We start from the raw sequence: 26,918 nt of genomic DNA on the forward strand, positions 1-26,918 counted from the left end.
TGAGATATATTACCTCTATTATTTCTTAATCTCCGAATCCCAAATCTGAACCAGGCTAGTCCAAATATTTCTTTCATTTTCATATTATCTATATATGTACTTCGACCCCATATCCTTTTATATTCATTAAAATATTAGGGAGCGCATTTCATTGATACTACTAAAATCATTTAGTCTAGTAATATTTTTACATTTTGATTTAATTAAATTTAGGCTTGCTGCGCTGTTTCTAGTAGCCAAGTTATCCCATAACCATCCTAATCCTATATTAAAAATGTTATTTTTAATTTTTACGATTGCCATATTTGTCGTATTTTCAATTCGATTTAATAAATATTGTTTAATAAAAGTGTCCCGCACCGTGGCGTCACGGTCTAAGGCATCCTGCCTAGGACTCGCGTTACGGAATGCGCGCTGGTTCGAGTCCTCGTGGGAGAAAAAATTTTCTCATGAAATTTCGGCCAGTGTATGGGACCGGTGCCCACCCAGCATCGTGATGCACTTGGGGAGCTACGATAGGTAGCGAAATCCGGTTGCGAATGCCAGCTATAACGGCTGGGGGGATCATCGTGCTAACCACACGATACCTCCATTCTGGTTGGATGATCGTCCACCTCTGCTTCGGCATGTGGGCGTGAGGCCAGCAGCCGGCTGGTCGGTCTAGGCCCTTCACGGTCTGTAGCGCCACGGATTATTATTATTATTATGTTTAATAAAAGTATTTTGGTTATTTTGGAAATTGGGAATTTATGGTACGTTAAATAACAGCCAATAATTAACTGTGCAAAGTTTTGGCTGACGTGATATGCAAATACATTTTATGTAAGGCGCATTTGATTTCGAAGTTCTCGTGATTGTCACTATTGTACCAAATTTGGTCTATTTCACTTCACGCATGTAGGATTACTTAGGTCTGAATCGTAGAACGTGGCGGATGGCATAATGAAACGCAGCCTTGGTCACGACTGCACCGACCCGGAGAAAATCATGCAGTGCCATCTGTCCGGAATGGCTAATCCGTCGCCACTTAATCCCCCGTTATTGCGTTGAGACTCGCGCCCTGCATACCAACGCACCCCCTCCCTCGGGGATGATGTAATTAATGCGGCTTCGTAGACTGTGGGCCGCAGACCCGGACAGCTACATAACCGTACTTAGACATATGCCCACTATGTTCAGTTTTCCTTTTATTTATATTGTTTGCTAATAAAATAAACCGATTTCTGTAAGTTAAGTTTATTTTGACTGAGAGACACATTATTTTTGTGTTATAGCTATACACACGCAGTCACATTAAAATTTATCTACATTATTACTGTATATCTTCTTGTTTTCATATCTCGTAGCAACTTGACTCATAAAACATAATAAAAACTTGCTTGTTTTGTATCTCTACAGCAGATAAATATTTGAGTAATTTTTAGTATAAGAGAGTAAAATTAGATTTTATGCACGAGTAGAAAGTTTAGCGCCCGAGGCGAAGCAAATAAAATCTGTTTATTCTCGTATACTATACCATATTTTATCCATTACTGATATCTAAATTTAATTTTAAATCGTACACCTTTCCTTTGTAATGTGTTGTTTGTGAAGAAGTTATAAATGAATGAAAGTATAGATTTTATGGTTGCTAATTTGTTGGTTGTCATGGAAACATTTTTAATTCACAGCAGTGAAACTTTTAATTCAGTGCTGTGAATAAAGCCATGGTTTAGGTTGCTAAGAACGATTAAATAAAGACCAGTTTAGATACAGTCATGAATAGAAATCTTTATCTTGTTTTATATCATTATGTCAACTTAAATAAAACACAAGTGCTCAAAGCGGCGTACGAAATCACCAACACCAAAACTTCGATTTAACCGTAAACATAACATGAATTTCTAAGTTAATTATTGCTACACAGCTGGCTAGAACATGTTTATCGAATGTAGAATAATCATATAGCCAGAAACTCTTATCGAATACAGAAACAGTTGGCTAGAGCATGTTTATCGAATGGAGAATAATCATATAGCCAAGAAACTCTTATCGAATACAGAAACTGTTGGCTAGAATATGTTTATCGAATGAAGAATAATCATATAGCCAAGAAACCCTTATCGAATATAGAAACAATTCGCAAGAACATGTTTATCGAATGTAGAATAATCATAGAGCAAAGAAACTCTTATCGAATACGGAAACAGTTGGCTAGAATATGAAATAACTACTGAAGCTTTCCTGGCGACGTGATAATTCCAAATTTTCTCGGGCTTCCAGCCAGGTCATAAGTTGGTGATCCAACTTATGACCTGGCTGGAAGCCCGAGAAAATTTGGAATTGGCTAGAATATGTTTATCGAATTAGAATAATCATATAGTCAAGAAACTCTTATCGAATACAGAAACAGTTGGCTAGAACATGTTTATCGAATGAAGAATAATCATATAGCCAAGAAACCCTTATCGAATATAGAAACAATTCGCAAGAACATGTTTATCGAATATAGAATAATCATAGAGCCAAGAAACTCTTATCGAATACAGAAACAGTTGGCTAGAATATGTTTACCGAATGAAGAATAATCATATAGTCAAGAAACTCTTATCGAATATAGAAACAATTGGCAAGAACATGTTTATCGAATGTAGAATAATCTTATAGTCAAATACTTATCGAATATAGCAACAATTGGCAAGAAAATGTTTATCAAATGTAGAATAATCTTATAGTCAAACACTTATCGAATATAGAAACAATTGCAAGAACATGTTTATCGAATGTAGAATAATGAAATAGCCAAGAAACTCTTATCGAATACAGAAACAGTTGGCTAGAACATGTTTATCAAATGAAGAATAATCATATAGCCAAGAAACTTTTATCGAATATAGAAACAATTGGCAAAAACATGTTTATCGAAAGTAGAATAATCATATAGTCAAGAAACTCTTATAGAATATAGAAGCAATTGGCAAGAACATGTTTATCGAATGTAGAATAATCTTATAGTCAAACACTTATCGAATATAGAAACAATTGGCAAGAACATGTTTATCGAATGTAGAATAATGATATAGCCAGAAACTTTTATCGAATACAGAAACAGCTGGCTAGAACATGTTTATCGAATGAAGAATAATCATATAGCCTAGAAACTCTTATCGAATATAGAAACAATTGGCAAAAACTTGTTTATCGAATGTAGAACAATCATGTAGTCAAGAAACTCTGATCTTATAACCCGAAAGGACATACAGACATTGGAAGATCGAGAAAACGTTGAAGGAATCGATTTTTAACCTGCATATGAATCGAAAAAACCACTCGGTTTAATCTAAAGATTATGATGATGATGATGATGATGATAATGATGATGATGATGATGATGATAATGATTAAAATAACGAAAGAAATAAAAAATGAGAGATATGGTTTGAACTGTGAATGTTTAGTTTTAAGGCAGAGTACAGATTGCTTGATCTACGATCACAATCGTAATATTTATTTGAAAAAAAAAAGTGTTGCTATATTGTGAAATTAAAAATTCTTCTAACGAAATTTTATCACTAACATTTTAATGAGCATTTTCATCCAGGTTTCATACGATGTAGTCTGTGTGCGTGAATTTTTGACATTCTGTGCACAATACATTCTTAGTGTATAGGCCTACTGTAGATACCTTGTCAAAATTAAATAACCATTTCCCCCTTAAAAGTTCTGTCTGTATATTAATAATTTTAATCACAACTTTATAAATACCTGCTAGTCCTATATTTTATTTCCATAGCAACATGTGTTGTTTGTTATCTCTAGCGATATACTGTTTCGTTAACATTTAATTTGTCTTGCATGTAGGGGACTTACGTCGCTTTTGCAGATACGTTGGAGCCCTTTGATGGACTTTGTGCACCGCAAAATCGACGTCGTCACCGCTAGCACTCGAGTCGTTTGATTAACATGCAAATACGAGGGGTACTCCATCTGCCGTTCCGAAGACAACGCTACCCCCATTATAACGATGTCCGGGCAATCAATACGCGCCGAATAAATATTTGATAAAATGTCCGTCGGCTTGTTACTTATTCATTGGACGTCGCTTCCTCGGAGACTTCTTTTTTTTTTTTTTCTACGCTTTATCCATTTCACAGTAGTGAACAGAGGCCCGCCGTGTTCTTGTATTCCTACTTGTTCGGGAGACTTTGATGCGCGCTGCCGGTTGACAAACTAACTCTTGAGCTGCGTTGCAGTAACATGAAAACTCCTTAAATGTACAAACTCTAATGAAGTGATAGCATTTATAATTGGAAGTTCAGGGTTTGATTCCAGACAGGAAACTGAGCAAGGAATTTTCTTGAAATGGTTAGTTTTCCAGTTTTTAAGAGTAGTATTCTTCTTCTAAATCAGTATCAGTGCTTATTTTGATCTGATGTTAGACGTACACAGTTCCACAGGACTTCAAATTGAGAACGAATAAATTCGCATGTCCTAGTGTGATTCGAGACTATGACCTTTAATTTCATAATGGAAACCAACACATTAATTACGTTTGTAATAAATTACGTAAAATAATATATTATTTTGTTTTATTGAGGAATTACTTGTCGATAAGTTCATTACGCACAATATACTTAACTTTATTTTAATCGATAATTATGTATGGAATTATAGGATGGGGTAGCTTATTTAAAACCAATTTTAATCCACTTTATTTATTAAAGAAGAAAATAATTAAAATATGTCTTCATAAACCTATTGATTTTCCATCTCAAAAATTGTTTTTAGACTTCAATGTCCTTAAAATAAGACAAATTTATTATTAGTAAAATTCGTACATAAAAATCGGAAAAATTTTGAGTTGTATTCTCTTAGTTATGAAACAAAAGGCATGAATTCTTTAAGATTATTTGAACCAAAATGCAACACTGCTACAATATTTAATCATAGTAGTAATTTAGGCCCAAGAATATATAACAAATTTATAGGCCTATTTAAATATCCTAATCTTGTCAATTCTAATAGTTCTAGTATTAAATTAAAAAAGTTATGTATGGATTTTATAATAATAATAATAATAATAATAATAATAATAATAATAATAATAATAATAATAATAATAATAATCTGTGGTTCTGCAGCCCATGAAGGGCCTAGACCGACCAGCCGGCTGCTGGCCTCTCGCCCACATGCCGAAGCAGAGGTGAACGATCATCCAACCAGAATGGAAGTATCGTGTGGTTAGCACGATGATCCCCCCCAGCCGTTATAGCTGGCATTCGCAACCAGATTTCGCTACCTATCGTAGCTCCCCACGTGCTTCACGATGCTGGGTGGGCACCGGTCCCATACATTGGCCGAAATTTCATGAGAAAATGTCTTCCCCCACGAGGACTCGAACCAGCGCGCATTCCGTAACGCGAGTCCTAGGCAGGATGCCTTAGATCACGACGCCACGGATGGATTTTATAAATAATGGATAATTGTAAATTTAAATTGATATATTCTTATTGTGCAGTAGACATAAGACAAGTTGTATTATATACTTCTTAATTTCAATTCAGAAATCCGCCCTGAGCACGAGTTCTACTCTTTCAGGTGTGAGCTAAAGTTTTATCTGTTTATATGATATTTTATGTTATAATTATTAGCAAATAAATAAATAAGAGGAGCAAACTTTCAAAACCTGTCATGTCCACTTTCAGAAAATACACTTCATATGCCAAGAACTTAGGGGAGAGTCGGGTAGTATCGGACATCGGGTAATATCGGACAGTGAGTTTCTTTCATCTGCCACACGATGATAGTACCTAATTGACATGGTTACGTTTCTGTGATGTCGCATGGAGAAACGTAACCATGTCATTCAGGTACTACCATATGGTGGTAAATGAAAGAAGTGCACTGTCCGATATTATCCGATGTCCGTTCTACCTGATTCTCCCCTACATCTCTGTAATGAACAAAATATTTTCTTTTGTGAAATATTAAATATTTTTGTACTATAGATTCTTATAAAATTGCACCATAGAAAGAATTCGTTTATTACAGAGACATATAGATCTAAATGCAGCATTTTATGAAAATAGACATGTCAGGTTTTGAAAGTTTACTTCTCATATAGCTTTGAAACTGCACATAGCAGTTGCTTAGCCTACAACACGGACGACGTAAGAAAATACTGATACTCGCGTATAACTCGTCCCTTCGTCCTTAGAGGAGATTGTTGTTGTTCCTCACAGATGTTTGATTACTGAATCTACGTTGGTCACCAGATCTATGAATGCACAACAGAGGTACTGCGACTTTATTTAATTGGTGATATTTCACGGAAAATATATCTAAATTATGGCAGCATGAACGTTAGTGGCATCGGCATTAGACCTACCTCAATACATTCTTTACTTACGACTCATTTCATCTCAGACTCTCCGCGATTTGAACCCAGATTTCATGCTAAAGAAACGAAAGTGGTAATCCTTTGTCACCCTGGTTCACAGCCTCACAATCCGACTCTCGTACAGTGTCTTCCACTCTTATGTTGGTTTATTGTTTCTCCTGACTGCTTAGGCCACATTTCGCAGAGTACCGTTGCCGTGGGGACGCCGGCAGCACGCTCTGTCGTGATAATTAGCAGTTAACGTCCACATGAATTCAAGAGGCCGGACCTTTGCGTGCAACCTTCTGTTTTAATTAGAGGTACGCGTGACACTGGACCTTGTGCACAACAATATAAAATTGCACACACTGTCTTGCCCAGTAACCAATAAAAGTGTCATTTGACGGAGATATATTATGTCAAGTGAATAGACCAGAACCGCCACTCCTTCGCAGACGCTTTTCTGATAGGAAATTCGTTGCAATTCTTTATTATAGGCCTACTAAACCTGAATCACAGTGCAGTTTAGGCCTACTGATGAGGGTGAAACATGCAGAATGTTCTTTCTTGCTACATCTTGTGGATCGCCAATGTGTAGGATGATTATATATATATATATATATATATATATATATATATATATATATATATATATACACACACACATATTATATTCCTCTTAAACTGCAGAAATAGCTAAGGTGTTTGCCTGCCGATCCCGAGTTGCTCTCGGGCATGGGTTCGATTCCCACTTGGGCAGATTACCTGATTGGATTTTTTTCCGAGATTTTTCCCGATCGTAAGGCGAACGTCAGGTAATCTATGGCGAATCCTCGGCCTCATCTCATCAAATAACCATCTCGCTATCACCAATCCCATGGACACCGAATAACCTAGTAGTTGATACAGCGTCGTTAAATAACCAACTGAAAAACTGCAGAACTTAATAATAATAATTATGTATTTATACTGGCAAAGTTAAGCCATAGAGACTTCTCTCACACTCTACCAGTCGCAAAGTATACAAGCAATGAAAATTTAACAAAAAGTTAAAGGACAGAGACGTTGATATGACAGACATTATACTTATCACTTATAGTTTTTAATTAATGTCAATTTTAGATTTATAAATATTTGGAAATATATTATGATTATTATAGTTTATCGTAGTTTCATATTAAACCCCACATACAAGTACACAGTATACACTAAACAGAGATAAAATCCCATTTAGTTTTATAATCTGCTATTTAGAATCCGTTTTAAATATGTAAAGTGCTGAGTTACGATAAGACGTTAATAAGTTACAATTTTTAAGAAAAGTTGGCCATCATTGTGTTAAAACATCAAATTTAATTTTTATAGTTAATTGAATCTACCTATTAGAATTTACTTAGTACAATTATTGTCTTGATACATACAGAAACAAGTATAGTTCTTAAACCAAAACATAATTTTTGACGAACATTTCTAATCTTTAAGATTTAAGACACCAAAAACTAAATTGACAAATGTACATTTTGAATGTACTGTAACAAGTAGGTCTGATAGGCTACTTCGCAATTAAACCAAAATGCGAAGTTGAGATTAAAATACTTTCAACGGAAATACATGGATCATTCAATAAATAATTAGTGGCAACAATGTTTGTATGTGACGCTATCAGCTGTAAATTATGCAAGCTGATAACAATGAGAAAGAAGAGCATCTGATGTGTGTTCTCTGAGAATTTGAAGACAATAATCGCAATAAGATGTCTGTAGTGAGTTTAATTTGTACACTGTTATCTGTAGTGCACTAAAACGTTCAATTTAAATGTATTTCTCATCTGCTTTGTAAATTTCATAAATGCAGCTTAATGATTGTATTTAATACTCACTTCGGTCCACCGCTTTGTAGTAACGGTCAGCATGCCTAACCGTGAAACGAGCGGCCCGGATTCAAGTCCTGGTTGGGACAAGTTACCTGATTAAGGTTTTTCCGGGGTTTTCCCTCAACCCTTTAAGAGCAAATGCTGGGTAACTTTCGGCGCTGGATCCAGGACTCATTTCGCTGGTATTATCATTGTCACCTCATTCAGACGTTAGATAACCGTAGCAGTTGATAAAGCGTGGTAAAATAACCAATTAAAAGTATACATTTTCATCGCAAAGGTTATTAATAGATGACGCTAGGGCGACAGTGGAGCAGTGGCGAAATGTAAATGGCATGGAAAACCGATTTAGTAGAGAAAATTTACCTTAGAGCCGCTTCCTCTGCCACAAATCTTTGATCATCACCCTGAGGTCGAATCCCTAACTTCTTTCGTTACTCATTAGGGGTGCTATTCATAGACATTTCGCTGGCCCGCGCTATGATCGTGCTAAAATAGCCCCGGATATCGACTGGTTACTTGTATGGGATTCATATCATGTTTCATATCATATCATATATCATATCATATATCATATCATATCAGATCATATCATATATCATATCATATCATATAATATCATAGGCTATATCATATCATATCATAGACTATATCATATATCATATCATATCATATATCATATCATATATCATATCATATCATATATCATATCATATCATATCATATATCATATATCATATCATATATCATATCATATATCATATCATATCATATATCATATCATATATCATATCATATATCATATCATATATTATATCATATATCATATCATATCATATCATATCATATCATATCATATCATATCATATCATATCATATCATATCATATCATATCATATCATATCATATATCATATCATATCATATCATATCATATCATATCATATCATATCATATCATATCATATCATATCATATCATATCATATCATATCATATCATATCATATCGCTGATCATTCACCGGAAGTCTGCGCTAAGAATGTCTATGAATACGACCCTCAATAAGTAACTGAGCTGAGGTTAAACCCGTATGTTATGTAAGGAATACAGTCATAATTTATTTCTGTCTATCGGCAGTAATGGAACACTGTTAACTTAACGGTTAAAGGTAGAGCTTTCTGCTCTCTGAAGCCGGCTTCAAACCCGAGTTTAAATAGGATTTCTGGCAGACTAAAGGTAATGGGAAAGCTTTCCTCCATCTATTTAAATACTCTTAGCAAATTTCATTGTCATCTGTTCCCAGAATATTATTATATAGGCCTAGACGCTGAATAGTCTCTATTGATATGATGGTTGAACTGGTGGTGATGTAGTGTCGGGACTAGAAAGGAAATAATTTTTACCTCCTAGTCTCCTATACACAACAATTAGGGGGACAAAAGTAGGGGAGAATCCTGAAATGTGCACCTGCGCGCAGTCTGGTGGCAACTAGATTAATTAGCAACATCAATCACTGTGACATAGCAATTTGTCACCGATCACTGTGCGTAGCTTCTCTGGCAGGAAGATTGTGAGAGGAAGACGAATACAGAGTGTCCATAAAGTGGGGAGTGACGCGGTACAAATACCCGAAACTCGTGAAAATTCACGCTTTTAAAATCGAAAATTTACATAGAGTAGAATCCGACACTCACTCATTAGCAGTCCTTACATTTAAGTCTTGAAATAGGAGAATCGCAAGAAGCAACACGCAACACTATTTTATTAGACGTAGATCTACGTTTATTCACATCTTGAAATATTGGGATTGACACGATGCGTGTACCTAAGACAAATTAAACTTGACATTCGTTTATCTATACCTTGGAAAGTGGAGTGCAACTCGGTGCACGTGCCCAAACACTCTTCTTAGTCACCTTGGGAATGGAAGGTGACAGTTTTAATACCCAATAATACTCTGTGATAGGTACCAATATAATCACGCCTTGTATGTTAGAGCACAATAAAGTGTTAATGCGTAGGCCTAATCAAGTTAATTTTAGTCGCTAATGTTTTCATGCCTTGGAAAGAAAGGGCAACACAGTAGAGATTCGCATTGCCCACTGATGGATATTATTGTATTCATGAATGGTATTGTTCCATGTATCACCACAGTCTAGTATATATAGTCGCGAAGATCAATACGTAGTAAATATGCAAACATTAGATAATTGCTCACCACTAGGATCGTTAATATCGCTTCATTACAGGCAATGCAAAATAGTACCGTCACAGTCTATTGCTTCTAGCACCCTCAAAACTCAAGCTTCGTAACTGTATATGGTAAACTGTGGTATCACGATGCACGTACCAGTGGCGTACGCAAAATTTTGTCAAAGGAAGGAGTTATTATTAAAATTGTTCACAATAATTTATATTATCGTTATTTTATATTTCGTGTATTATTATTATTATTATTATTATTATTATTATTATTATTATTATTATTATTACAAATATAAATGATACTCGGGAGGGAATTAAACACAGATTAAATGTGGGAAATGCCTGTTATTACTCGGTTGAGAAGCTTTTATCACCCAGACTGCTGTCAAAAAATCTGAAAGTTAGAATTTATAAAACAGTTATATTACCGGTTGTTCTTTATGGTTGTGAGACTTGGACTCTCATTTTGAGAGAGGAACATAGGTTAAGGGTTTTTTGAGAATAAGGTGCTTAGGAAAATATTTGGGGCTAAGAGGGATGAAGTTACAGGAGAATGGAGAACGTTACACAACGCAGAACTGCATGCATTGTATTCTTCACCTGACATAATTAGGAACATTAAATCCAGACGTTTGGGATGGGCAGGGCATGTAGCACGTATGGGCGAATCCAGAAATGCATAGGTATAGAGTGTTAGTTGGGAGGCCGGAGGGAAAAAGACCTTTAGGGAGGCCGAGACGTAGATGGGAGGATAATATTAAAATGGATTTGAGGGAGGTGGGATATGATAATAGAGAATGGATTAATCTTGCTCAGTATAGGGACCAATGGCGGGCTTATGTGAGGCGGCAATGAACCTCCGCGTTCCTTAAAAGCCAATAAGTAAGCATTATTATTATTATTATTATTATTATTATTATTATTATTATTATTATTATTATTATTATTATTATTTCTACAGAGAAAATCGCCCATAAGGTCGAAAATAAACCTCTATCACAAGTGTTAAATTTTAATTATCTAGGTTGTGAACACTGTCTTCTGGATATGAAACAGAAAATGATATTGATAACAAATTAGCAAAATTTCAAATGATATGTGGCACCATTCATAGAACATTAAGACAGAAAACAAGGAAGGATACAAGATTGAAATTTTACAAAACAATGGCGGTACCGTTGCTTCTATATGGTAGCAGTCTTGGGTATCAAATAAGAGAGTTTGAGTAGAATACAAGGTGTAGAAATGAACTTTCTAAGAAGGACTAAAGGATGCACAAAATTAGACCACATAAGAAATGAAGAAATTAGAAGAGAATTGGAAATAGGCTATATGCAGTAAATGTTAAAATTCAACAACACCGCGTCGGTTGGGAACAGCATGTTCAGAGAATGGAAGAAACAAGATTGCCCAAGGTTGTATATCAATATAAACCAAGAGGACTAAGAGACGTGGGAAGACCAAGGAAGAGATGGAGGGAATCATTGTGAATTCGGAACAGGCGACTCGCCTAATCCATGAAGTTAAGAAGAAGAAGAAGAATTATTATTTTTATTATTAATTTTATTATCATCATAAGATGAGTTTTCACAGAGGGATGTCCGGGAAGAACGTTTGCGACAACATCGGTATGTTGTGGCTGAGTATAAAGATTTGCCAATGTGAAATTTTCACTAACCTCGCGAGAATCACTACGCGACTTTTTTTAATAAAAAAAAAATGTAAAATTGAGCTTTGCGGTCGCTTAGACATATCAAAGAACTCGGAACGATAACGTGAAGTTTATATTAAAACTACGAACTGTCAAATGCACAAAACGTTGAACGAACGTTTCATAATAAAGTCGGTACTCTAACGAACGGTTGAATACAGCTCTAAAAATAAGTTCAAAATCGATGGTGCATAATATTTAACATCTACACTGCAGAACTGTCAAAACAACCTTTACAGTGCCATATTGTGTCAGCTTCATTTTATTACAAGATCGGTACTACGCGATAGATCTCTCTGTAATAAAGATAGCATTGTTACAATTCGAACGTGCCGCAGCACCAAGCACAGAGATTATATTGAAGGAGTAGGAAGACTCTACCTTATGTCGATGTAGATTTTGTTACTCTGACAGTGAACAATTAGAGAAGGGAAAACGATTATGGATAAAAAGATATTCAAATTTAAATATGTAATTTTTTTCAGAAGTTTTTTTCAGTACGCTCCTGGCACATAGTCTACTAAAATTCATGCATTATTTTCTATCCAAGTGAAGAACCACAGACCTATTAATGTATCGCTATACCGTGGTAAACAGCAAATATTAAGTATACATTATTTTATAGGTTTCTTTTAATCTAGCATATACATTGCACTGATTTGAATTAACATAATATGTGTAAAAACGTTAGTTATAATGAAACATTTACAGGACTACGTTTTATAGCGTATCTTGGCTTTGGCTTTCAACCAATCGCAGATTAGTCAGTCAGTGACGTCATATTTCTTTGATCTGGTACGGTTCTTGGCTTGGATAGATATTACTCGCTGATGTATTGTGACTTTTTTTACTGCTTTAACTACGACGCACCCGATAACAATGCGACTTTTGTTCGTAATAATTCACACTACAACAATGGGTATTCCACTCAACACAGCAACACAATAGTCATTATTGCACTCCACACAGCGACAATGACAATACACGGCATGTATTATTGAGAAGAACAACATTATATACTCCTAATTTCAATTAATGTTCACAAATCACTATGTGCAGAACAGAATTGTCAGTTCTCAATTCGCTTGCCTTGGCCAGTTCTTCTAACTCACTTACCTCCCTGTTCAAGTTCACTGCACATCGAACTCTGGTCTTCAGAACTGCGTCGCACTCGCCTAGTGGACACTGTCACAGTAACGGACTCACTCAAATTCAGTGCATATCGAACCCAGGTTCCCCAGATGCGGTTCACTGCACGTCGAACCCAAGTCTTCTAGATGCGGTTCACTGCACATCGGACTCAGGTCCTCCTTGCTCGCTGCTGTCCAAGATTAGACTTGAAGACTGACAGACTCTCTGTCGGCCACTAGCGCTTTCATTACTACACCACAAGTTCTGGAATCTTCGATTCGCGTGACTTTCAGAATCTTCGAGAGAATTCCGCTTCTAGATGTTTCCCTTGCTCTCTCCGCTCCGCGCCGTCACCGTAGCCTTCTCCCCCTCACTCCGTACCGCGCTACAGCTCCTACCGAAGCTCGAGTCTCCGTTTCCCCGCGCTTTCCTTCTCGCTAGATGCGCGCGCACACTCCTGAGGCAACCAGAACAATACAGACTGGTGCCACAGTATGCAGGCCTTAGAAAGTGAAGAATACAGGTCATCAGCGCTTTACAATACGTAGACCTACTAGTGTATTCACGCACTAGAAAGTCGACTATAATACTGTGTAAAAAAAAACTCACTAATACTCGCCCTTCCATTGATTGATTGTAAATTGGAATATAATACGAAACAGGTACCGTGTATTTACATGTTTTAAAATATAGACTTACACGATGCAGGTACTCTACACTCGTATCGTTACTGGTTAGACTCCCCATACATTCACCCCTTTTATAACGTACACCGTCTTGTTTACGCGTGTTAACACAAAAGGTACAGACATTCTTACCCCTGGCCTCTCCGCAACACACTCAACTCATCTGCCGGGAGAGTCACGCGATATCGTAAGGTCGAAATTCCTGTATTATTCTACGAGGGAAGCGACCTTATCGCGTACCTGTAGTGAAGGTTAACAAATCAGGAGCAATGCATTGTTGGGCACGCAACTCTTGTGGCCATCCTGAGCACAAAACGAAGCAAAGCTTTATGATGATGGCCGCCCCTCGACACTCGGCGCATGGACGTCCTCAGTGGGTGTCCGGAAATGTTTATGTCTATGCTTAAGGATCATTCGAGGAATTGTGTAAGACACGAAAATGTGAGATGAATGAATGACTAAATGCGTGAGTGAAAGAATGAATTACCGGTACTGAATGAAAGGCTGAATTAGTGAATGAATGAATTTGGGAAATGGGAGGAGAAATGTTTGACATGGTACGAAAAAACACATCCTTTCGAGAGAAATAGAAGCTGAGAAGGAGTGTCTGTGCGAGCTCCAAGCCTGTTAGCCACTTCTCTCACTTAGTTTTTCGCTGTTTTATGTAATATATGAAAAAAACCCAGAAAATTTTTGAGGAGGAAACCTAATAGCTATCAACTGTGTACGATTCAGCAGTAAGGGTTACATATTGCATGTAATGGGCCTCAGAGAAAACGTTTTGCTGAATGCTGATCTGTTAAAAAACTAGCGAAAAGATGAAAACGGTAAGGAACTTGTAATATAAAACCTGTAGGCCCTATGCAAAATGATCATAGAATAAATACATTTAAAACTGTACAATTTATATGTAAACGTTTATAACATAAAACATTTATTGCCCTTGTAATATTACAAGAAACCAGCGGTGTATCTCAGTCGGGTAAGGCGCTTGCCTGGCGATCCGGAGTTGCGCTCGAGCGCGGGTTCGACTCCCGCTTGGGATGATTACCTTGTTGGGTTTTTCCGAGGTTTTTCTCAACCGTAAGATAAATGTCAGGTAATCTATGGCGAATTCTCGGCCTCATCTTGCAAAATATCATCTCACTATCACCAATCCCATCGACGCTAAATAAACTTGTAGTTGATAGAGCGTCGTTAAATAACCAGTCAAAAAAATATTATAATAAGATCGAAATTGTCCACACTTATGGAGTAACGGTTAGAGCGTCTGGCCGCGAAACCAGGTGTCCCGGGTTCGATTCCCGATCGGAGCAATTTACCTGGTTGAGGTTTTTCCGGGTTTTCCCTCAAACCAATAGAAGCAAATGCTGGGTAACTTTCGGTGCTGGGCTTCGGACTCATTTCACTGACATTACCACCTTCATTTCATTTAGACGCTAAAAATAGCCTGAGATGTTGATACAGTGTCGTAAAATAACCCAATAATAAAAAAGGAGTAGTAGCTACTTTCCCGCGTAGTGCAATATAATAGTGGTATCGGTGAGTTACGTGGTGATTTCGTGTGAAAATGTCTGCGAAAATTATCATTCGGATATATAAGGAACTAAGGTGGTATTTGAGGCTGGTTGGGTGGATTTATAGTTTATGCAGTGGTCACACATCGAGTCTTAGAGTGATGCGCTACATACCTACTTTTAATTACTTTTATCTCTATGTTATGCGTAGTGGGATCGGAATGTAGCTAAATATGTCACTTTGACGAATAAAATATTAAGCTATGTTCTATAGTCCGGGCGTGACTCCTCCTCTTTGCTTACGTCTTAGTAAGTCAAGGCTCTATAAAGTCTAGGTAGGTAGTATCGTTCTCCAGTTTTGTTCTTTCGTTGCCGAGCTACCAGACGAGGAATCTATTTGCCACACCGTTAAACATTATCATGTCGTAGCTCCTATGATAATAAATCAAAAGGTACTGTAATTCAGCAAATAATTGAGCGGCAAATAACGTCCTCGTGTGCTTTCTGCGAACGCCAACGAAAGAGCCAAGATGGCGGGCGATTATAATATTAAATATTTATCCAGCCTTAGGAAATGCTTTACATCTTTATTAGCGAATCACAAGACGCACACGTTTAAATGTAGCCGACCTGCAACGTGATTGGCTGCCGGAAATTAGAGCGTCGGGTCTATAGTGTTTCTTACTTCTAAGCTTAATTCACAATTTAATAGATGAAAATTAATTTAAGGAAGTAATTAAATTATAAACGTGTTTATTATAAATGCCGTATTTAAAAAATTAAACGAATGAATGACATCACAGAGATCATTTTCCTATTTATCTGTTCTCCCCGTTGAATACAGTAAGTCTTAGTTAGAAGAAAGAAAAATTACTTCATTTTCCTTCGTATGTTGGCATGCCTACGTTTTGCTGTTTTCATTTCTTGTCCAATCGCGAATCTGCTCTAGAGGCCAGACTGCCAATCGAATCGCAGTGCCGTGCAGCTGGCCTGTGATTGATCCTTATCTGCTCATGGCGTGACGTAACAGCGGTGAGAATCGACGTTGAGTGGCGGGTGCTTTGGAGAACTGTTCCCACTGACCTCTATGGAGAAACAAGAGTCGCAGGTGTTAACATTCACTGGCTCACGCTGTTCTTTTTTCGGTGCTGCATCATGATCGTCATGCACACTATATTATCTATTTTTTCCTCTTCTACATGTCCATAACTATTAATGATTCAATAACTGAGTAGGCCTACATGAACAGAGCTAAATACGTGGGTGGAACAAATGAACAGAAAACTTCTAAACTTAGATGAACGCAGACGGTCGTTAAAATTCGCATGGGAAACTGTTTTACAGGGACTCGTAGAGAAACAAAATATAAGGTGGATCAAAAGTCGCTTTCCCCAACATTCGTTCTTAAGTTTTATACTTATACACATATACTGATATCGTAACTTGAATAAACGAATGCGGTGGAGTCCCTCCGTTGGAAATTTCTGTTATTGAACCTTCTAACTTGGAAAGCTAGCTGACTCCTCCCACTATAGTAACACCATTTAATGTGTTACTGATAAGACGATCGCTTTGCTCATTCTTGACATTGACATCAAAAGATGGGCGTATAGTAAAGAAGAAGAAAGAAATTTATTTTCACTTATACATGAAAATAGCCAACAAACTTAAATAAGAATTATTTCGGCATCTAAATATGTACACATACAAAATTGAGGAGAAGATTGTAACACATACAAGTATACTCGAAATAGTAAATAATTACAGTGGTAACTCCTCTAAATAAAATAATCGTTTTAACATTAACGACAAAAATATTGTTAAAGTCATTTAGACCTTTTCATAATACATTTACTCGGACAAAAAATTAAGTTGAAACTTTTGGGGAATCTGCTGCGTGATCCCTCCAACGTTTAAAGACAAGTGTGTACAGTGTTTGTACTCACCCGGCTGATTACACCACGCCCTCTTTCTACTAGTCACTGAGTTCATAGCACGGCACTGTTTCATCGTCTAGATAGAGGCGGGAACATAAGACCAATAACGTAGTACACAGTACGTACCAAGATATAAAATGATCTTTGATTGACTAATAGTTTATACCCCTTTTTATGGAAAACGAAGAGACTGCACTGTAGCTGGTGTAAGAAGTGGTGGGTTGATAACCATGTTCGTGCATCAACTGCTTTTCCGATGTCATGTCTTGTTATTGTTGTTGTTTTGTTTTATTGTGTTGGGTTGCGTCTCTAAGCAATAGGCCTAACTGCTATTGTGGGTGGTATTTGGAACGAAGGTGTTATAGGGCCATTCTTTTTAGAAGGAACCACCGATTGGTATACTCAGATGTTAGAAGAGGTGATTATTCCTGAACTTCAAAACAGCCCTCGTTTTACCGAAATGCAGTTAATATGGCAAACAGAATGGAGCACCACCTCATTTTGGTGTAGGAATGTGGGACTTTTTGAACTAGCAATTTCATTAATGGATTGGTCGTCGTGGCACAACAGAATGGCCGCCCAGATCATACGACCTGACGCCATGTGATTTTTCGCTGTGGGGTATCCTGAAAAATGATGTTTTTTTCTCAGAAACCGCAGGATTTGCATCAGTTGCGACAGATGATCGAACAGTCATTCATGAAAATCGATGAAAATCGTGAGTTATGTTCTGCCATTTATAAGTCGTATCTAAACGTTGTGAATTGTGTATTGAGAAACAGGGCCTTCATTTTGAATAAAATCTGTAAAGGAATGTGTAATTAAATGTAAATTGAATGTAATTAAATATAGTAAGTGTTTGGGGAAAGCGACTTTTAAGCTACTCTGTACAAACAGTGTACCTAGATAAAGAAGATAATTAATATTTATTTATTTTATGCATCTTGATTACATAGTTGATTGCACACTTTAAGACTTAATAAAACTTACGATTTAGTTATAGAAACAACTTTCTGGCGTTAAATTGAAACTAAGCGGTAAATTACCTTAGTTGACTAGTTTCGACTGTACTGTTAATCATCTTCAGGACTGGTGAGGTCCTTGCTTGTTTCCGGTTTCTTCCGGAGTTTCTTTGGTGGTGAGTGCGTTTGTATTCGGTAATGTGGAGTGAAATAGGCTGTTTTTTCTGAATTTTAATTGTGCATTGAGAGTATGTTGTGTGTGTGTTTTTGTACTGTTATGGTGTTAAATACACTTATGAATTACGGTGTTTTTAGTCTAATACCGGACTAAACGTTAAAGAGTTATTTACTTTCCTTCGGGTAAACTTTAGAAATTATTCTCAATATCCAAGCCGCAACAATAGAAAATATTGATCACTGCCTTTTTGAATATCAATATCATTAGGAAGAATGGAAATCCGACGTGTATTTTTAATGATCTCGTGTTTACGAGTGACTCATGAATACTTGTTCCCTTTTTTTTTCATTACAAATTGTGTTACATTTATTATCTATTATATTATTTTGTCTTCATAGTTACATTGCAGTAATCATTTTAACTTATAAATCTGTTTTCCAGGCTGTTTTTAGTTGGTTATTTAACGGCACTGTATCAACTACTCGGTTATTTAAAATCGATGGGATTTGTGATAGCGAGATGGTATTTGGCGAGATGAGGTCGAAGATTCGCCACAGATTACCTGACATTTGCCTTAGAGTAGGGCCTGGATTTTTATGTTTTTACTTTTTTGCTGTATTGGATATCCTGTAACTTCATATTACATTATTTATCACATGTTTATGAACGTAATTCTGGTTTTATTTTAGATAAAAATTCATATTAAAGGGCGTTCCAACATAACACCATTTATTTTCACGATAATAAAATGCGAATATTTCGGAGTTTGTTTAAAAAAATTGAATAAGGGGATCAGAAGCAAAGAGGTATAAGTGCACTTGTTATTTTTGAGAAATTAGTGTGTGATGTGATTAAGAGTTATATCCCTTTGTCTTTGCCACTAAAATTTTAGATGTTTTTAGCTTGCTCTGGATGCACTTAAATCATGCTATTATAAATGTCACTTGTACCCCTTTCCTTCTGACCCCCTCAAATTAGAATACTGTTGGCCTCACGCTTTTAGTAGCCCAAAGATAGCCTATATATCATATATGATATATCATGTATGATATATCATATATCATGTCCTGTCCTGTCATGTCATATCAAATCATATATTATATATCATATCATATATCATAATATATCATATATCATATCATATCATATATATCATATCATATATATCATATCATATCATATCATATTATATCATATCATATATCATATCATATTATATCATATATATATATATCATATATCATATCATATCATATCATATCATATCATATCATATCATATATCATGTATCGTATCGTATCATATATCATATCATATCATATCATATATCATATCATATCATATCATATCATATCATATCATATCATATCATATCATATCATATCATATATCATATATCATATATCATATATCATATATCATATATCATATATCATATCATATCATATATCATATCATATCATAGCACATCATGTCGTATATCATATCATATCATACCGTATATCATATCATATCGTATATCATGTAATATATCATATCGTATATCATGTAATATATCATATCGTATATCATGTAATATATCATATCGTATATCATACAATATATCATATACCATATCATATATCGTATTATATCATATCATGTCTTGCCATATGTCATGTCATATCATATATCATATCATGTCATGTCATATTTCATATCGAATCATATCGTATCGTATTGATTCGAATCAAGTATTTTCAGAATCGATCGTTGTTTTATCCCCAAAGACCATTATCTACGGCTATACTTAAATATTAGTTACTATGAAAAGGAACCTGATGATTCACGTAATGGTGGAATGTCCTATGATTCAGTCCACTGTCATTAATACATAATGAGATTTTATGCACGAGTGGGAGTTACAGTTTGACCGAAGCCGGCGTTGAAAGTTTTGAGCATAGACTGTGCAGACTTGGTTCTACTTCTGACTAGACCTGGGATATTTATGGTCGGATAGGCTAGGTTGCAACAATTTTATATAAAAATCACTAAATGTATGCAATACAAGAAACTTTCGAGCGATGTCTAATGTGGGAAAACGGTAGTGCAGTTTTGTCCACCACGAGTGTTATAATAGACATTTCAGTAAAAAACAAAACCAGGCCTAACCGAGACTTGAACCCAAACTATCTCTGTGATAGGATAACGCTCTGAAGTACTCAGCGAACACAGGCACGATAAAACACATAACAGGAGTCTGTCTCTAAGAGAGGGCTTCAGGCATAAATTTCCGTCCATTTCTAGAAAATTTGACAAAGCACAAAGGGCCGTAACTGTGGCCTCAAGGCATAGGGGTCTTGTTCCATTTTCCACCCGTAATAATTCGTAGTAGCCTATAGTCCAACGGTCTGACCGTGAAACGAGCGGGTTCGGATTCGAATCCCGGTTGGGACAATTTACCTGGTTGAGGTCTTTTTCGGGGTTTTCCCTTAACCCATTAATAGCAAATGCTTGGAAACTTTCGGAACTGAACACAATACCCATTTCTCTAGCATTATGTCAGGTAAACGGTAGTTAATCATAGCAGTTGATAAAGCGTCGTAAAATAATCATTAAAAGTTACTAGCTATAAGGCTACTCTCGTTCCTTTAGGCCTATATCAGGATAGAAAAAATGCTTAAGGTACGTTTTCCCGGGTGCGGCTATCGCGATGATCGTTCAACGATGATCGTGCAACGATAATCGTTGAGAACTATTTCTTTGTATTTCCTATGGAACTGTTATGCTTCGAGTGATTACCACTAGAGTCGTTAACGACGATCGTACGTCTGAAATAGTCGTTCAGAAAAAGGTTGAATATAATCGTCCGTCGCTAACGTTTGTTTTGAGAAAGACGTGCATCATGGCTCCTTCGTTTTCTGACGCGGATGATGAAATTCTTCTCGAGGAAGTGGCGAATCATCCCTCACTGTGGTAGCTGTCATATGCGTCCTACAAGGATCAAAGGGTCAAGGACAACATATGGTCTGAGTTTATCAATAAATTTGGAAAATCAAGTTATTAAGTTATTTAAATTTTTGATACAGTCTCTCTTAATTTTTGAGCTCAACCAGACGTTGATTTGGCTCTTTTCATCCCATACGTATGGAGAAGCATTTCGTCGTCTTCCACCTCCTCAATCAAAAGGCATTTAAGTAATCGTTTACTTCTACTCATTAAACTCATTCTGTTAAACACAATCTTCCTCTAGAACGATCCAGATGGCCCGGGTTCGATTCCCAGTCGGAACAAGTTACCTGGTTAAGGTTTTTTCCGGGGTTTTCCCTCAACCCAATATGAGCAAATGCTGGGTAACTTTCGGTACTGGACCCCGCACTCATTTCACCGGCATTATCACTTTCATCCCATTCAGACGCTAAATGACCTAAGATGTTGATAAAGCGTCGTAAAATAACCTACTCTAGAACAATGCGATTGCGAATGAAAACACGGGACTAGTGAAAAATCAACAAATCACAGACGCTCCGAGCAAAATGGTAACCAACGATTATCGTTCAACGTTTCATCGTTCAACAATAATCGTTGAACTATCATCGCGATAGTCGCACGTACTTTTAATGTGGCCACTACTGCTCGTCTAAATGTATGCTTTGAGAGAAATCTCAATTCAAAACGATATAAATCTGAATTCTCTTCTTACATTTCCACATAAAATTTTTTCCATAGTTGTATGTAAACTATCGCTTCACTGTTCTTATATTGCAATAAGAATTTCAAATGACAAGTACGTCTCTTTTTATGTTTGCCTTCCTTAGAGTTTGCATTATAATCTTGATCATTAATAATGTATTGCTACGTTGTGAAGGGATCTTGATCTATAAAGTAATATATAAGTTCGACTGTTGATCATCGTGTATTGCTAATTATTACCAAATTTGTGTCTTTCCTCTGCACTTTTGTTTCGCGGGTGGGGGCGTTCTGTTGGTTTTTAACTCGTCGAGAGCTACTGTGTTACTCCGCTTATAGGATTACACGCCTGTTCAGCCGCCGCACGATGGGGTGGGTGATACCAGAACCTCCTAGATACTCCATCTTCATTGTTTTTATATTTCCTTCAACTTTTCTTCTTTTTATGTGAGTGTAATGTGTTATTTTCTTCTGTTTTTATTTCCACTCCTTCATCTACTGCCTGTTTCTCCCTACCAATTCCATGCACCCATTCTTTTGCATTTCTCTCTCTGTCTGTCTGAGGGAGGAATGAAAAAAGAGAACATTTACAACAGAGAGAGGGGAATGTAAAGAGAAGGAGGCTGAAGCAGGAGGCATGAAATTGACTGTCGAATTGAATTGCAAAATGGAATATGAAAATTGGGTTCGGCTGTCTCTGGTAAGTGATTACTGTGTGACTAAACCGCTCCCTGATTCCCTCACATATTTCTATCTGGATCTCGCAGATTATGATATATGACTCTCAAAACAGTCGCGCACGATACACAAAGTCAGGCACTTGGGCCCTACTTTCCTTTAATCGTCTCAATATCTTTTCACTTTGAAAATATAGAACGCCATACAAAATCAGCAAGTTCTGAGCAACGTTTCCATGCTCGGCGGTTGAATACGGCCATTCTGCAGACCATCCAGCTCATGGTCCGGCATCAGATAATCCGAGGTTCGATCACCGGCAGATGCAATAAGAAATTTATCCACTGAAGCATTTCTGCAAGCGTTTCTGTGAATATTGTTGTTTGCTGCGGACTCAGATTTTGTCAGTTGCTGCAGTCACTAAGTTTGAATCGAAGGGTCTGTGTTATATTCCGAGGGGATACAAGGACTATTTATCTTTATAATAATTCGTGGAAAGATTATAAGCTGGTACTGATTTTCCTGTGCTCTCTGCTAATACTACAAGTAACTTCATTATTTCCACATTGGATATATGTGCAGTTTTCGCAGCACAATAAATTCCAAATGCGTGTCACATTCAGCATTAAATATTTCTGTGTTGAATTCTGGTGGAAGGTTGCCCGCTTAGAAGTTTTGAAACCGATTTAAACAGTCGTTATTACATACTGACTCACTCTCAGTATTTTTCCTTTCTTTCAAACTATCGCTGTCACCCACCTTGCCTACAATATAGGCTAATTCACTTTTCCTAACTCTCTCTCTTTCATTCGTAGTAACTCTCATTTTCAGTTATTCTAATGTTTAACTCGTGTACATATATAATTCCTTTTCTCACTCACATTATCTATTTGTCAACTGTCACTCACTCACACTCTCATTTCCTTTCTTTCACTCACACTATCTACTTGCGAAATCTCACTTGCTGTTTTATTTCCATTCTTTCACTCACAATATCCACTTTAAAACTCTGACTCCAACTCATTTCCACTCTCACTCACACTATCTATTTGCTTACTTATACTCACATTCTCATTTTCACTGTCTCATTAACACCATATACTTGCCAACTCTCATTCACATTCTCATTTCCATTCTCTCAGTAACACTATATACTTGCCAACTCTCACTCACATTCTCATTTCCATTCTCTCAGTAACACTATATACTTGCCAACTCTCACTCACAATCTCATTTCCATTCTCTCAGTAACACTATATACTTGCCAACTCTCACTCACATTCTCATTTCCATTCTCTCAGTGACACTATATACTTGCCAACTCTCACTCACATTCTCATTTCCATTCTCTCAGTAACACTATATACTTGCCAACTCTCACTCACATTCTCATTTGCATTCTCTTATTAACACGATATACTTACCAACTCTCACTCACATTCTCATTTCCATTCTCTCAGTAACACTATATACTTGCCAACTCTCACTCACATTCTCATTTGCATTCTCTTATTAACACTATATACTTGCCAACTATCACTCACATTCTCATTTCCATTCTCTTATTAACACTATACTTGCCAACTCTCACTCACATTCTCATTTGCATTCTCTTATTAACACTATATACTTGCTAACTCTCACTCACATTCTCATTTCCATTCTCTCAGTGACACTATATACTTGCCAACTATCACTCACATTCTCATTTCCATTCTCTTATTAACACTATACTTGCCAACTCTCACTCACATTCTCATTTGCATTCTCTTATTAACACTATATACTTGCTAACTCTCACTCACATTCTCATTTCCATTCTCTCAGTGACACTATATACTTGCCAACTATCACTCACATTCTCATTTCCATTCTCTCAGTAACACTATATACTTGCCAACTCTCACTCACATTCTCATTTGCATTCTCTTATTAACACGATATACTTGCCAACTCTCACTCACATTCTCATTTCCATTCTCTCAGTAACACTATATACTTGCCAACTCTCACTCACATTCTCATTTGCATTCTCTTATTAACACTATATACTTGCCAACTATCACTCACATTCTCATTTCCATTCTCTTATTAACACTATACTTGCCAACTCTCACTCACATTCTCATTTGCATTCTCTTATTAACACTATACTTGCCAACTCTCACTCACATTCTCATTTGCATTCTCTTATTAACACTATATACTTATCAACTCTCACTCACATTCTCATTTCCATTCTCTTATTAACACTATACTTGCCAACTCTCACTCACATTCTCATTTACATTCTCTTATTAACACTATATACTTGCTAACTCTCACTCACATTCTCATTTGCATTCTCTTATTAGCACTATACTTGCCAACTCTCACTCACATTCTCATTTGCATTCTCTTATTAACACTATATACTTATCAACTCTCACTCGCATTCTCATTTGCATTCTCTTATTAACACTATACTTGCCAACTCTCACTCACATTCTCATTTGCATTCTCTTATTAACACTATATACTTGCCAACTCTCACATTCTCATTTGCATTCTCTTATTAACACTATACTTGCCAACTCTCACTCACATTCTCATTTTCATTCTCTTATTAACACTATATACTTGCCAACTCTCACTCAGATTCTCATTTGCATTCTCTTATTAACACTATATACTTGCCAACTATCACTCACATTCTCATTTCCATTCTCTTATTAACACTATACTTGCCAACTCTCACTCACATTCTCATTTGCATTCTCTTATTAACACTATATACTTGCCAACTCTCACTCACATTCGCATTTCCATTCTCTTATTAACACTATACTTGCCAAGTCTCGCTCACATTCTCATTTCCATTCTCTTAACACTATATACTTGCCAACTCTCACTCACTCATACTCTCAATTCCATTCTATTACTCACACTCATCTCTACTTACTCATTTAAACTCACAGTCAGCCACTATCATTTCCTGTATCATCCTCTGTCTCACTCTCTGTCCAATTCGTTCTTACTATCTCACTTTCATTCATCTTTAATTCCATTACCTCGTACACTCACTCACTCACTCACTCACTCACTCACTCACTCACTCACTCACTCACTCACTCACTCACTCACTCACTCACTCACTCACTCACTCACTCACTTATGTTTTACAAGTCCAAGATAATTTTCCGGCTACTATCTACCAGCAGACAGTCCATACTCTCGAAGTTACAGTGACTAGAGATTCTTTGTTCGAGATGTTGGCACTATTACGCCTCAAGACAGGGTGGTTGGCAGGGGAAGCGCTTTGTGACGTCATTGTCTTCACAAAGCGGGTTATAAATTAGTTGGAACAAGTAAACTAAATTACGGCCGGGTCTCTGGTGTAAAAATGTAAACACAATTGCTACGGAAACCGAATGCAAAACAGAAGAACGTCAGACACAATGCCATGGCAACGTGTGAGAGAGAGGGCAAATTAAATAATTAAAACGAGTTGAAAAATACGCATTATGGGCCGTCCTTGGAGATCGCACATTAAACAAACATCAAAGAGCCGCCAGATGGGCCCACATCAAACTTTTACACACACGCACTTGTGCCCTTCTTACACACAGGACAAGCTGCATGATGGTATAGGTGTGTACGCTTTACAAATATGTCCGGAATATGGCGGTGGAACTGTTGGATCTGTTGTGTTGTAAAAGATCACAAAAAAGGTACACTCTTGAATAGGAGTCACAGTGTAGTTCACGATAATTTTGATAGAATCGCATCACAATATGAAATCCTTGGTCAATGGAGTTCAGAATTGAAGGCTGGACATAAAAAGGCTGTAAGTGCCAAGGAGACAAATCGTAAAAAAAACAAAGTTATTTTTGTGTGACTGTTAAATGTATTAGCATATATTTTATTTATTATTTATTTATTTATTTAATCTGACAGGATTAAGGCCTTAAGGCCTTCTCTTCCATCCTACCAGATACTACATATAAATACAAAAAAGAAATACAGACGCTGATGAAA

The 26,918-nt window shown here is 36.6% G+C and overlaps 1 protein-coding gene across 3 annotated transcripts in view; it reads left to right on the forward strand.

Annotated features, from left to right (window-relative positions):
* The window catches only part of LOC138715633 (CUGBP Elav-like family member 5), a 771,799-nt gene that overhangs the window by 411,643 nt on the left and 333,238 nt on the right, over nucleotides 1-26,918 (forward strand). The gene's annotated exons all lie outside the window — the stretch shown is intronic.

This window comes from Periplaneta americana, chromosome 15, assembly GCF_040183065.1.
Source record: "Periplaneta americana isolate PAMFEO1 chromosome 15, P.americana_PAMFEO1_priV1, whole genome shotgun sequence".
NCBI lineage: Eukaryota > Metazoa > Arthropoda > Insecta > Blattodea > Blattidae > Periplaneta > Periplaneta americana.